This window comes from Bufo gargarizans, chromosome 5 (genome assembly GCF_014858855.1).
Source record: "Bufo gargarizans isolate SCDJY-AF-19 chromosome 5, ASM1485885v1, whole genome shotgun sequence".
Classification (NCBI taxonomy): Eukaryota; Metazoa; Chordata; class Amphibia; order Anura; family Bufonidae; genus Bufo; species Bufo gargarizans.
The window spans coordinates 104,782,256-104,798,556 of record NC_058084.1 but is presented as its reverse complement, the minus strand read 5'-3'; positions in this window follow the sequence as shown (position 1 = coordinate 104,798,556).

Here is a 16,301-nt window from a genome sequence, read left to right as displayed (position 1 = left end):
CTGTGCAGGCGCTCTATTGCCAATAGCAGCAATGTGACACTGTTAGGGTACCAGGATGGTGAGTTTATGTTGAGAAGGTGGGGAGGATGATGGAAAAGTGAAGAACCCTAGATGTCTGTATGGTAAACTCTGCAAAGATGAGATGTGGCTGAAAGAAGTCATCATGGTGGTCTGGGCTGAATGGAGACAATGAGGAAAGAGAATGTCTATATCAGAAGAGACATCATTGTAATAGGTATGTAGTGATGTAATAGGTCAATAAATGTAGATGGAAGCTCCACACCATGTGATAGTGCTAGCTATGTGCTGGGCCCAGGTGAGGCATTTGCACCACAGTGATATCACAGTACAGTTATAATAACCACAGTGATGTCACAGTGCAGGGATAATAACCACAGTGATGTCACAGTGCAGGGATAATAACCACAGTGATGTCACAGTGCATAGATAATAAACACAGTGATGTCACAGTGTAGGGATAATAAACACAGTGATGTCACAGTGCACAGATAATTACCACAGGGATAATAACCACAGTGATGTCACAGTACAGGTATAATAACCACAGTGATGTCACAGGACAAGAATAATAACCACAGTGATGTCACAGTGCAGGGATAATAACCACAGTGATGTCACAGTGCAGGGATAGTAACCACAGTGATGTCACAGTGCAGGGATAATAACCACAGAGATGTCACAGTACAGGTGTAATAACCACAGTGATGTCACAGTACAGGTGTAATAACCACAGTGATGTCACAGTGCAGGGACAATAACCACAGTGATGTCACAGTGCAGGGATAATAACCACAGTGATGTCACAGTACAGGTGTAATAACCACAGTGATGTCACAGTGCAGGGACAATAACCACAGTGATGTCACAGTGCAGGGACAATAACCACAGTGATGTCACAGTGCAGGGATAATAACTACAGTGATGTCACAGTGCAGGGATAATAACCACAGTGATGTCACAGTGCAGGGATAATAACCACAGTGATGTCACAGTACAGGTGTAATAACCACAGTGATGTCACAGTGCAGGGATAATAACCACAGTGATGTCACAGTGCAGGGTTAATAACCACAGTGATGTCACAGTGCAGGTGTCATAACCACAGTGATGTCACAGTGCAGGGATAATAACCACAGTGATGTCACAGTGCAGGGATAATAACCACAGTGATGTCACAGTACAGGTATAATAACCACAATGATGTCACAGTACAGGAATAATAACCACAGTGATGTCACAGTGCAGGAATAATAACCACAGTGATGTCACAGTGCAGGGATAATAACCACATTGATGTCACAGTGGAAGGAATAATAATCACAGTGATGTCACAGTGCAGGAACAATAAACACAATGATGTCACAGTGCAGGGATAATAACCACAGTGATGTCACAGTGCAGGGATAATAACCACAGTGATGTCACAGTACAGGGATAATAACCACAGTGATGTCACAGTACAGGTATAATAACCACAGTGATGTCACAGTGCAGGGATAATAACCACAGTGATGTCACAGTGCAGGGATAATAACCACAGTGATGTCACAGTGGAAGGAATAATAATCACAGTGATGTCACAGTGCAGGAACAATAAACACAGTGATGTCACAGTGCAGGGATAATAACCACAGTGATGTCACAGTACAGGTATAATAACCACAGTGATGTCACAGTGCAGGGATAATAACCACAGTGATGTCACAGTGCAGGGATAATAACCACAGTGATGTCACAGTGCAGGGATAATAACCACAGTGATGTCACAGTGCAGGGATAATAACCACAGTGATGTCACAGTGGAAGGAATAATAATCACAGTGATGTCACAGTGCAGGAACAATAAACACAGTGATGTCACAGTGCAGGGATAATAACCACAGAGATGTCACAGTACAGGTGTAATAACCACAGTGATGTCACAATGCAGGGATAATAACCACAGTGATGTCACAGTGCAGGGATAATAACCACAGTGATGTCACAGTGCAGGGATAATAACCACAGTGATGTCACAGTGCAGGGATAATAAACACAGTGATGTCACAGTACAGGAATAATAACCACAGTGATGTCACAGTGCAGGGATAATAACCACAGTGATGTCACAGTGCAGGGATAATAACCACAGTGATGTCACAGTACAGGGATAATAACCACAGTGATGTCACAGTACAGGGATAATAACCACAGTGATGTCACAGTGCAGGGATAATAACCACAGTGATGTCACAGTGCAGGGATAATAACCACAGTGATGTCACAGTGCAGGAATAATAACCACAGTGATGTCACAGTGCAGGAACAATAAACACAGTGATGTCACAGTGTAGGGATAATAAACACAGTGATGTCACAGTGCACAGATAATTACCACAGGGATAATAACCACAGTGATGTCACAGTACAGGTATAATAACCACAGTGATGTCACAGGACAAGAATAATAACCACAGTGATGTCACAGTGCAGGGATAATAACCACAGTGATGTCACAGTGCAGGGATAGTAACCACAGTGATGTCACAGTGCAGGGATAATAACCACAGAGATGTCACAGTACAGGTGTAATAACCACAGTGATGTCACAGTACAGGTGTAATAACCACAGTGATGTCACAGTGCAGGGACAATAACCACAGTGATGTCACAGTGCAGGGATAATAACCACAGTGATGTCACAGTACAGGTGTAATAACCACAGTGATGTCACAGTGCAGGGACAATAACCACAGTGATGTCACAGTGCAGGGACAATAACCACAGTGATGTCACAGTGCAGGGATAATAACTACAGTGATGTCACAGTGCAGGGATAATAACCACAGTGATGTCACAGTGCAGGGATAATAACCACAGTGATGTCACAGTACAGGTGTAATAACCACAGTGATGTCACAGTGCAGGGATAATAACCACAGTGATGTCACAGTGCAGGGTTAATAACCACAGTGATGTCACAGTGCAGGTGTCATAACCACAGTGATGTCACAGTGCAGGGATAATAACCACAGTGATGTCACAGTGCAGGGATAATAACCACAGTGATGTCACAGTACAGGTATAATAACCACAATGATGTCACAGTACAGGGATAATAACCACAGTGATGTCACAGTGCAGGAATAATAACCACAGTGATGTCACAGTGCAGGGATAATAACCACATTGATGTCACAGTGGAAGGAATAATAATCACAGTGATGTCACAGTGCAGGAACAATAAACACAATGATGTCACAGTGCAGGGATAATAACCACAGTGATGTCACAGTGCAGGGATAATAACCACAGTGATGTCACAGTACAGGGATAATAACCACAGTGATGTCACAGTACAGGTATAATAACCACAGTGATGTCACAGTGCAGGGATAATAACCACAGTGATGTCACAGTGCAGGGATAATAACCACAGTGATGTCACAGTGGAAGGAATAATAATCACAGTGATGTCACAGTGCAGGAACAATAAACACAGTGATGTCACAGTGCAGGGATAATAACCACAGTGATGTCACAGTACAGGTATAATAACCACAGTGATGTCACAGTGCAGGGATAATAACCACAGTGATGTCACAGTGCAGGGATAATAACCACAGTGATGTCACAGTGCAGGGATAATAACCACAGTGATGTCACAGTGCAGGGATAATAACCACAGTGATGTCACAGTGGAAGGAATAATAATCACAGTGATGTCACAGTGCAGGAACAATAAACACAGTGATGTCACAGTGCAGGGATAATAACCACAGAGATGTCACAGTACAGGTGTAATAACCACAGTGATGTCACAATGCAGGGATAATAACCACAGTGATGTCACAGTGCAGGGATAATAACCACAGTGATGTCACAGTGCAGGGATAATAACCACAGTGATGTCACAGTGCAGGGATAATAAACACAGTGATGTCACAGTACAGGAATAATAACCACAGTGATGTCACAGTGCAGGGATAATAACCACAGTGATGTCACAGTGCAGGGATAATAACCACAGTGATGTCACAGTACAGGGATAATAACCACAGTGATGTCACAGTACAGGGATAATAACCACAGTGATGTCACAGTGCAGGGATAATAACCACAGTGATGTCACAGTGCAGGGATAATAACCACAGTGATGTCACAGTGCAGGAATAATAACCACAGTGATGTCACAGTGCAGGAACAATAAACACAGTGATGTCACAGTGCAGGGATAATAACCACAGTGATGTCACAGTGCAGGGATAATAACCACAGTGATGTCACAGTCAGGGCTGTGGAGTCGGTAGATAAATGCTCCGACTCCGACTCCGACTCCTCAGTTTTTTGTACTTCCGACTCCGACTCCGACTCCCCGACTCCGACTCCTCTGTATTTAATATGCAAATGTATTTTATACATTCCTTGAAGGAAAGAAAGAAGTTCTTCTAAGCTCTTCTAGCACAGAGAGGTAGTTGGGCAGAAGCTGCTACCTTCTCCTTTGTGTGCTGATCTTCTGCTGAAGACAGGGCAGTGGGAGGATCCAGGAAGGGACATTTATTTTAAAACATGATTTCCCTAGAAGAATCCCATAGTCATGTTTAAAGTTTAAGATAGCATTCTGAGTTTACACGTTTTATAGCCTTAGGCCCCATGCACACGGCCGTGTGCGGGCCGTGGAACCGCGGCCTGGATCCCTCCTGAGAGCAGGAGCGCACGGCGTCACTGGTTGCTATGATGCCGTGCGCTCCCTGCTGCCGGCACAGTACAGTAATACACTGGTATAGATCATACCAGTGTATTACTGTACTGTGCCGGCAGCAGGGAGCGCACGGCGTCATAGCAACCAGTGACGCCGTGCGCTCCTGCTCTCAGGAGGGATCCAGGCCGCGGTTCCACGGCCCGCACACGGCCGTGAAACACGGCCGTGTGCATGGGGCCTTAGGCTACTTTCACACTAGCGTTCGGGCGGATCCGTTCTGAACGGATCCGCCCATAATAATGCAGACGGAGGCTCCGTTCAGAACGGATCCGTCTGCATTATATTAGCTAAAAAAAGCTAAGTGTGAAAATAGCCTGGGACGGATCCGTCCAGACTTTCAATGTAAAGTCAATGGGGGACGGATCCGCTTGAAGATTGAGCCACATTGTGGCATCTTCAAACGGATCCGTCCCCATTGACTTACATTGTAAGTCTGGACGGATCCGCACGCCTCCGCACGGCCAGGCGGACACCCGAACGCTGCAAGCAGCGTTCAGCTGTCCGCCTGTCCGTGCTGAGGCGAGCGGAGCGGAGGCTGAACGCCGCCAGACTGATGCAGTCTGAGCGGATCCGCCTCCATTCAGACTGCATCAGGGCTGGACGGCTGCGTTCGGGTCCGCTCGTGAGCTCCTTCAAACGGAGCTCACGAACGGAAACCCGAACGCTAGTGTGAAAGCAGCCTTAGCTGAATGACAGCAGTTTTTCCAATGGTTTACAGCTTCAGTCTTGAACTATTGACCCTCCATTCCCTTCACTTATACAAGTGTCTCTAGTCCTGCAAAACACATATTTACTTAATCCCTTATCAGTGAGAGGCTAGGTAAACCATGGGCATTGTGTTCCCTGTAACATCAGAACACAACACAATGGAAAGTATATGTATTGCCACTCCTAATTGTGCATTGCGTGCCATATAGTGAAGCATATGAAAAGCATGCTTCTTCACATCACTGAACGCGTTTGTTTTGCGGTTACATGAGGCATGCATTGGCCTTTATTCTTACAGTAGAGAAGTCATTAATTATAACTGTTTATGAATTCGGACATTTAAACTTGCTTTTTTTTTTTTTTATTCCAATTTAAATTTAGTAGGAGTCGGAGTCGGAGTCGGTTCATTTTTTGCCGACTCCGACTCCGACTCCAGGTACCCAAAATGGACTCCGACTCCGACTCCTCGACTCCGACTCCGACTCCGACTCCACAGCCCTGGTCACAGTGCAGGAATAATAACCACAGTGATGTCACAGTGCAGGGATAATAATCACAGTGATGTCACAGTGCAGGAACAATAAACACAGTGATGTCACAGTGCACGGATAATAAACACAGTTATGTCACTGTTCTGTCTTCATCAACGTTCACACAGTGTGCAGTCTGACATTCAGCATAAACCATTCCTGTCTTCCAAATAAGAGGACTGTTCTTTGTAGTCTAACTTGTTTATTAGTCAACAGGTTGTACTCTCTGCGCGATGCACGTGAGTGAGAGATGGGGACGGATCAGTTTTCTCTGACACAATCTGGCACAATAGAAAACTGATCCGTCCCCCATTGACTTTCAGTGGTGATCAAGACGGATCTGTCATGGCTATAGAAGACATAATACAACCGGATCCGTTCATGATGGATGCTTGCGGTTGTATTATTGTAACGGAAGCGTTTTTGCAGATCCATGATGGATCAGCAAAAAACTCTAGTGTTAAAGTAGCTTAACAGGAAAAACAAAGTGCAATACAACTTAACACCGCTAGATGGTGCTATAACCACATTAAACACTTGAGAAATACCAAGACATTGGCAGAATGAACTGAAATAATTTTCCCTAACCTTGCTGGGCAGAACACACCCAGTCTGGCGTCAACAGATGCCACTACAAAATCCTTCTTAGCAACCGATATTGGTCAATGATGGGATCAAGCTTCTTCAAAGCGCTATCCTTCGAGACTGTTAGGCCCCTTTCACACGGGCGAAGTATTCCGCGTGGATGCGATGCGTGAGTTGAACGCATTGCACCCGCACTGAATACCGACCCATTCATTTCTATGGGGCTGTTCACATAAGCGCTGATTTTCACGCATCACTTATGCGTTGCGTGAAAATCGCAGCATGCTCTATTTTATGCGTTTTTCATGTAACGCAGGCCCCATTGAAATTAATGGGGTTGCGTGAAAATCGCAAGCATCCGCAAGCAAGTGCGGATGCGGTGCGATTTTCATGCACGGTTGCTAGGAGACGATCGGGATGGAGACCCGATCATTTTTATTTTCCCTTATAACATGGTTTAAGGGAAAATAATAGCATTCTGAATATAGAATGCATTGTAAAATAGCGCTGGAGGGGTTAAATTTTTTTTAACTCACCTTAGTCCACTTGATCGCGCTGCCCAGCATCTCGTCTGTCTCCTTTGCTGACCAGGACCTGTGGTGACGTCACTCCGGTCATCACATGTTCTATCACATGATCTTTTACCATGGTGATGGATCATGTGATAGATCATGTGATGACCGGAGTGACATCACCACAGGTCCTGTTCCTGCAATGAATGCTCACCACAGGTCCTGTTCAGCAAAGGAGACAGAAGAGATGCCGTGCTACGCGATCAAGTGGCGATCAAGGTACTTTTTTTTTAACCCCTCCAGAGCTATTGTACTATGCATTCTGTATTCAGAATGCTATTATTTTCCCTTATAACCATGTTATAAGGGAAAATAATTCAATCTACAGAACACCGATCCCATACCCGAACTTCTGTGAAGAAGTTCGGGTTTGGGTACCAAACATGCACGATTTTTCTCCCGCGAGTGCAAAACGCATTACAATGTTTTTCACTCGCACGGAAAAAATCGCGGGTGTTCCCGCAACGCATCGGCACATTTTCCCGCAACGCCCGTGTGAAAGAGGCCTTAGGCTTTCGCTGAGGTAGTCTATTTCTTTAGCATAACAGTCATGTTGTACAATGCAAATTATGTTCTTGGACCTTTCCAGATTAGGAGTGGTAAAGGCGTGTTTGCAGTGATGCCAGCCTTTGTAGGGCTTCTGGCTCTTAGGTAATTTCAACTTGTAAGACTGAGCTATATGAACTACACAGGCTATAGCACAAATGAGCAACATCCAGGTGGAGAACCTGTTAAAACTATGGGATTTGAGTTGGTGGTCCAAAGTCACCGTACGTAGAACAGATACTTCAGGTCGGATTTCTTCATCGGCATCTGGGTCTACCAATTCAAACATGTCGGCTCTGGTACTGCAAGATGTTGAACGATACAGGAATGCAGGACCCATAAACCATGTTGTGTCCTTAAGGTGGCTCGCTGTGACAGATCTAGTCGCGTTGTCCGCAGGATTATGCTGTGTAGGCACATAGTGCCACTGTTTAGGACAAGTGGATCTCCTGATCCTTAGCACCCGATTGCTGACATAGACGTAAAGGCGTCTAGTTTCATTGCAAATATATCCTAGGACTACCTTGCTGTCCGTGTAAAAGTCAACTTCCTCGATTTCCAGGTTCATTCCTGTTGTTATAAGCTCAGCTTAACTCCACTGCAAGCACAACAGCTCAGACCTCCAGTCTGGGAATCGTCAATGGTCTTTAGGTATGCTATGGCTGCAATCGCCTTGACTTCAGATGATGGCACGGGAGCATAGGTTCGTGCAACGTGAAGGCTTGTCAAAGCTTCAAGAGACTTTTTCCAACCTGTCCACAGGTTCTTTTTCTCCACGGGAAGCTGGTCATCCCAATCAGATGTCTCTTTGGTGAAGTCTCTTAACATAACTTTGCCTTGGATAGTAACAGGCGCTACGAATCCCAGAGGATCATATAAGCTGTTTATGGTGGACACAACTCCTCTACGTGTGAAGGACTTTTCTTCCTTGCTGATTTGGAAGGTGAATGTGTCTGCCTTTAAATCCCAGAGCAAAACATGGCTCCGCTGCATGGGAAGGGAGTCGGTGCTAAGATACAAGTCCTTTAGATCACTTGAATGGTCTTGGGGTGAGAAGGCCTCCATTAACTCACGGCTGTTGGAATCGATTTTGAGCAACCTCAAATTAGATAGAGCGAGCATTTCTCGGGCCCTTTTCAGGAGAGTGATTGCAGTCTTGTTCGTGGGTGTGGATTTCAAGCAGTCGTCCACGTACAAATCTTTTTCCACAAAGGATCTGACATCTGACCCATACTTTGCTTGACCCTCTCGGGCTGAATGCCTGAGACCGTAGATAGCGACTGCAGGGGAAGGACTGTTTCCAAAGATGTGCACTCTCATTCGGTACTATACAATGTCTTCATTGGGATCGTTGTTGTGGTACCAGAAGAACCTCAAATAGTTTCTATGTTCTTCCTTGACAAGGAAGCAGTGGAACATCTGTTGTATGTTGGCCATAAATGCTATGGAATCTTTGCGGAAGTGGAGAAGTACCTCTAGTAGTCTGTTGTTGAGGTCTGCACCAGACAGTAAGGCATCATTTAGCGAGACGCCTTCGCACCTGGCGCTCGAGTTGTATACTACTCATATCTGCCCTGGTTTTTTAGGATCATACACGCCGAATATGGGCAAGTACCAACACTCCTCGGAGTCTTGGAGTGTGGATGCCATTTCTGCGTGGTTGTTCTGGTATATTCTTTCCATTAAGGTAAAGAAATGGTCTCTGGTCCTCTGAAGTTTATGTTTGAGGGAGATAAATCGACTGTCGACAAGTTCTTTGTTGTTAGGTAAGCGTTTTCTCCAGGGTAAAGGTGCAACCCAGCTTTTTGACTTACTGTTCCTTGATATCCAAGAAAAGCCTGTCTTCTATGGACATTGCGACCCTGCTGTCTTCTCTTGTCCTGTGGAAGACTGTGCACCCTAAGTGATCTTGCTCACCATCAAAGGCGTGGTCTTCACAGGAGGGATCTGCGAAAGGACAAGGCACAGGAGCGCTGTGTGGCAATTCTTTTATGAGGAAACTGCTTTGACATGGCTGGAATAGGGAAGGACGTCCATTTTCAAGTGTGTTGGTGAGCATACTGTTCACTGAGGTCGGCTTGTGTGCTCCTCCTAAACAGTCCCATCTTAAGTCAAGTCTCTGGGCGTATGGAGCGTTTTGGGGACCGTTAATCTGTCCTCTAGCCTTATGAACTCATAGTATGTCTCTTCCAAGAATTTTGGGTCCAGTTCCGGTATCAGGTGAACGATATGCCTCAGGTGGGGGTGGTATGCTGCTACCTCTGGTGTAGGTACCTCAGACCGGTTGTCAGGAATGTGATTGCACTCCAGTGTGGCTGGCAGGGACAAGCAGGTCTGACCATCTATGGATTCTACCTTGTACCCAGTTGCCTTCCTCCCTGCCGTCTTAACGGTACCAGCACATGCAGTAGGGAGAACCGGATCCTGCGATGTTGAAGGAGTCGAAGAATGTGGATTTAGCTAAAGACCTGTTGCTTTGATCATGTAAGATTGCATATACCTTGATCGCCTTATCTCGGTGGCCGACTGGATAAACTCTGACAAGGCAGATTTTTGAGCAGGACTTCCCTCCTGCGACTCCTTTACAGATCTCTAGGTAAGAAGTGACTACTGTGGTGTCTATGTCAGTGTCTGCTTCCAGTCATGCTCCTCTGCTTGGGGTGATACCTGAGAGGGTGGTCCAGGATGTAAAGCAGTGTTATGTTCTGTGCTACCGCATTCTGTGCATGTCACATTGACCTTACAGTTCCTGGCAAAGTATGATGTTGTAGCAAAGCATCTGAAGCAGATGTTTTTTTTTAGGAATTCTTTGTGGTCCTCTAAAGACTTCTCCCTGAAGGCTCTGCATTTTAGTAGAGGATGTGGTTTCTTGTGCAGGGGGCATACTTTAGTAAGATCTTTGAGTTTGTTCTCTTCTTGAGAAGACTTAAACGGCCTGTAAGGAGAACCTGTGGAGGCAACGTTAGTTTTGTGGACTGCCACCGGTGTTTTATGAGGTTTGACACCAGGAGTAGTGGGACATGACAATGTAAAGTCAAAACTGGAACCATTTCTAATCCTCATCTGTTGAGTAACAAAGTCTACAAACATTATGTGGGGGAATGGTACATTATGAAACTGTTTATAATGTTAACCATGCGTGATCCACTTCTGTTGTAGAATATAAGGGAGTTTTTTCCACAATTGGATTGACACCTCTGGTGGTGTCCAGGAATGCTAGCCCCGACAGATCTCCTTCTGCCTGAGCAATCTGTACCTCTATCAACAAGTCATTGTGTTCCCTAAGCTTCTGGTAACCCCTACTCACTATTCTGGGAAAATTATCAATTCTCTTATATAAAGCATTTTCTATAGCTTCTATTGACTCATAACACTCATTGTCATGGATAAGCGGATGTGAACCCACTGTGCCACTGACTAGCAATACTCTGGAGGGAAGTAAATAAGCAACAACCCGGCCCTCACTAGAGTCTAAGATGGTGAGGATAGGCTTGACCATCGGTAATTGCCAGAGGCTACTCCAGAGCGTAAAACCAGTCAGTGGCAGCTGATCCAGGCAGACCAGGAGGTACCTGCGAAGGTACCGACAGTACAGACGTGGTCAGACAGGCAAGGTCATTACCAGGAGCAACAAGACAGGAACGGGAGGAAGAGGCAGAGACGTAGTCAGAAGAAGCAATGGGTCAGAGCAGGTCGCACAGGAACAAGGTCAGACAATCCGGGAAGGCAACGGGAGAGGCGATGCAAGCAGGCAGGGATCAGATGATAAACGAAGTCCAGGAACAAAATATGAAGTCAGGAACACGAGTGGTAAGCAAGCTCTTTAGCACAAGATTAGGACCTTGACTCTGAGGCATCTGGGTAAAGGGCTGAGCCACTTAAATACCTGCAGGAGAGCCAGGGTAGGTTAATGAGATCACATGACATGACTCAGCCCCGCCCAGGGAGTCATATCAGCAGCTGAGTACAAGCAGTGTCCAGGTTAAATGTAAGTTGTGGAGCGGAATCCACATAGGTAATACCAACCGCACAAGCAGAGTCCAGAGCTGCAACAGAGGCTGGAAGTAGAAATCACAGATGAGCAAGGCGCCCGGGACCACGGTGATGAGTGGGGGAACAGCACTGCACAGAGGTCGCTGTTGCACTCATCAAGTCTTTCCCACACCATCTTTAGCCCTTTGCCCAGATAGTTTATGTTAATGTCTCTGATTCTTTTGGCGTGTTCAGCAGACTCGCTTCCAAGCCACTTTACTAAGAGATCTAACTCCTCACTACAGGAAAGATCTAAGTCCCTTATGGCATTCTGAAAGGAGGCTTGCCATGCACTGTAGTTCTTGGGGCGATCAGTGAACTTCATAAGTCCTTTGGTAACCAGCTCCCGTTAGCCTGGTTAGCGCCAATACTACCGGGTGTGTTGTTGTTATGCTTCGTGTGTGGTGTATCACCATACATTTTAGAGGTTTCTGGCTTAGGGAAGTCTGTACAATACCGTTGTGATGCGAAGGTTGTCCCTTTAAGTCGAAGCGAAGGTTGTAGCTTCCTGCACGAGGTACTGTAGTTCAAAGTAGGATCTTTGACACTCTGTAAAGGCTGGCTGATATGCTGGATCATAGTTGTCATCTGTCTAGGGATGCTGATGGATATATTCTGAGACGCGCTGTCCTGGATCTTGTTGATCTAGGTCTGGCCCAAGGACTTGGCTGTGTTTCTCAGATTCGGGAAACGCCAAGGCTTCTAGGAACTCTGCTTTGGCCACTGCGGCTACCGCTTCTTTCTCTGTGGCGAGTTTTTCCAGTGACGCTTGCAGGCATGGGTTCTCTTTTTTTTGTTGCATCTCTAGTGCATCAAAGGAAGACCTTACTTTTGCAGCTTCTGCACGGGCGAGAGCAGCCATTTATTTTATTAAGGACTTGCTAGAGCGTCTTTCTTATGACCTGGTCCTGAATGATGATGCCTGGCTAGTGGACATTGTGTGCCCGTTTGCTGGCTGCTTAATGTCTCTCTGCGGAATCAATCTAGGTAGGAACAGACGTCAGCATGGTCTGGATCGTGCTGTGCTTGCTGGGGGCTGCACTCTCACTTCTTGTGACTGTATGGCAGGAGTGGTGCCGGATGATCTGCTTCGGGTTTGGGAATACTAGAGGATCGAGTTTAGGCCAGAGGAGTTGTTGGGGGAAAGGTTTAGTCTGGGAAAAGTCAGTTTAGGTAGCTTGATATGCCTGCCTGAAAAGATGTGTTGTTAAGGCATGTTTTAAAGGGATTCTGTCACCTGCTTTTAGCATTTTAAGCTGGCACCATCGCTATGTTGACTAAAGTCCCTTATTTCCAGCAGTCTTCTTTTTACTTATTTTCATTTGGTAGTTTTGATATAAAAGCGATTTTTATGTTATGCTAACAATCAACCTCCTGAGGGCAACAGCCTCAAAAGTCTCACTGGGCATGCGCCGAGCCCAGTGATGTGACCTAAGCGCTGTTGCCCTCAGGACGTTGATGATCGCGCAGGCCGCAGGCGGTACTGCGCCTGCGCGAGTTTTCTGGCCGCAGACAGGAAGAAGGACGGGGCATTTCTATAAGGTAGATTATGACGTGGGGAGGGGGCGGAACCGTTTGCCGGGCTGTAGGAGGTGTTTTGTTGATCAGGAGGCTGTCTTGGGCACTGCAGGGGGGCGTCACTGGGCACCGGAGAGTGAAAAAAAAAACGCCCCTCTGGGCACCTTGGACCCTAATTAGCATAACATAAAAATCGCTTTTATATCAAAACTACCAAACGAAAATAAGTAAAAAGAAGACTGCTGGAAATAAGGTACTTTAGTCAACATAGCGATGGTGCCAGCTTAAAATGCTAAAAGCAGGTGACAGATTCCCTTTAAGGGGGAGAAGTTGTGAATTAACCTAGTCTTCCGAGGCAGAGTATTCCAGAGAGTAGGTGGCAACCTGTTGTGGTGCAGAATGTTTGTGCTTTTCTCCTTAATCTGGTTATTTCCCTGTCTGGTGCTGGAGGGGTTATGGCAGCTTAGGAGGTGACCTGCTCCCTTTTCCTGGCCTAGCTGCTTCCCCATTTACCCATGCTATGCAGTGGGGAGTTTTTCCCCACTTCCCATCGTGACAGTATGTTAGACAGTACTTCACATAGTAGGACAGTATGTCTAATTAAGGCTTCTCTGTATTGGCCTTCGGAAGAGGGTTCAGCATGTGTTGCCTGCCATTTTCTGGTGTGCATGCTTGTCCTCTGGAGGGAGGGTGAAAGGAGAGATTCTGGTGTTGCCGTTGTTGTGTGAACCGTTACTGGTGTTTGAATCTCTCCTCGTCCATTCTCAGTGGTTCCTGTGTGAACTGTTTCTGAGGTAGATGCAGTGTTCAGTGCGGTCTCTCCGAGCTGTTTGGTTCCTAGTTGGTGGTTCAGGTGTGCTGGAGGCAGTCTTGGGGTCTTGGGGTCTTGGGGAGACTTTTCTGCACTGATACTGATCCCCCCCCCCCCCCTGTTTCGGGTGTTCCACCTAGCTTCCCCTTTTCAGTTTGGGAGGGATTTAAGGGGGGGCATAGCGTTGTGGTGCAGCATGTTTGTGCTTTCTTCCTTCTTCTGGTTCTTTCACTGTCTGGTGCTGGAGGGGTTAACTTCCTGGCTACATGTGTTCTGGGTGTGGCTTCATGGCTCTTCTTAATCTGGTGCTGTGAGTAGTTCTCCAGCCTTTGTGTGTGCTGGAGCTATGCTCTTGCCCTGGATATTCTATCCTTCCAGTGTGAGGGCCACCTAGTTAGACATCGAGGTCTTCCGATGTCATCCTTATGTATTTTTCTCTTCCCTTCCCTTGTATATGTTTGGTGAAGGTTTTTGTACAGGGTGTGTTGTTATGTCTAGTGTTGTGTCCCATGTCTAGTCTATTTAGTGTGTTGTCCAGCATGATTGCTAGACATTCCCCAGTATGTCTGTGCCTTCAGTGAGAGGGCCCCTGGGTTCCCCGGAGGGGGAATCACAAGTCAGTGAGCAGCTCTGCCTGGGGCTGCCATGCATTTGGTCCGCATGGGGGTCCAGGTAGTTTTGGTGCTGGTGTTCTACGTTGTTGCTCTGGCAGGTAAGTTCTTGTTGTTCCTGTGTGTTCTCGTATAACTGGGTTCTTACCTGCCGACCCAGTTGCTGCTCACTGTCTTCCCTTACTTTTGCTGCTTTGCCTGTGAGACTCCTGTTCGTCCATGTTCTGGAGGAACAGGCCGTCTCTAGCTCCTAACCTTTATTCAGGGATCATCAGGGCATCTCAGGGTCCAAGGTCCCTGTGTATGAGCCCACCTACCATCTGGGTCTGCTCATATGGTTAGGAGTCAGGGCCAGGATTAGGGCGGCATAGGAGGAGACCTGCCCCTTTTTCAAAGCAAACAAAACAACTGACTAGGCCCCAAATGCCAGGGAACAAAGGGGTCACCTCCTAGCAATCCCTAAAACACTTTCCCTAAGTTACTATGCCCATGTGCATAGCTCGATCGTAGATATGCACATGCCCACATACCTAAGACTGTAACACACTGAACCAAACCCTCAGCTGTAGGGAAGAGGAAAAGAGGCACCCAGCTCCTTCAACAACCAAAGGAGCTAGCGTCACCCTAGAGGCCTAGTCAAAACAGACACAGAAGGAACAAGGGAAAGAGACTTATCTAGAGATGTGTTGGAGCAGACGATCCACCAAACTTCCAGAGCTCACACAAGACAGAACTATAACCCGCAAAGGCTATATGGAGAGGGAGGAATAAATAGCCTCACCAATTACCTAAAGAGCAACATCTGGTAGGATGTGGGATTCTGCTCAAACCCACAACAAAACAAACTGTCAGATCGAGTCACGTGCAGCAACTCTGACAGATCTCCTCAGAACACCCACAGGGCAGGGGGTGACAGTGTCCTGGTGTCTGGAGACTTCTCTTACCCAGGATGCTTTGCACAACCCACAATTTAATCACAGTGATGTCACAGTGCAGGGATAATAATCACAGAGATGTCACAGTGCAGGGATAATAACCACAGAGATGTCACAGTGCAGGGATAATAAACACAGTGATGTCACAATGCAGGGATAATAACCACAGAGATGTCACAGTGCAGGGATAATAACCACAGTGATGTCACAGTGCAGGTATAATAAACACAGTGATGTCACAGTGCAGGGATAATAACCACAGAGATGTCACAGTGCAGGGATAATAACCACAGTGATGTTACAGTGCAGGGATAATAACCACAGAGATGTCACAATGCAGGGATAATAAACACAGTGATGTCACAGTGCAGGGATAATAACCACAGTGATGTCACAGTGCAGGGATAATAACCACAGAGATGTCACAGTGCAGGGATAATAAACACAGTGATGTCACAATGCAGGGATAATAACCACAGAGATGTCACAGTGCAGGGATAATAACCACAGTGATGTCACAGTGCAGGTATAATAAACACAGTGATGTCACAGTGCAGGTATAATAACCACAGAGATGTCACAGTACAGGTATAATAACCACAGAGATGTCACAGTGCATGGATAATAACCACAGAGATGTCACAGTGCAGAGATAATAAACACAACTGAGCTAAACCTAAATAAAAATATC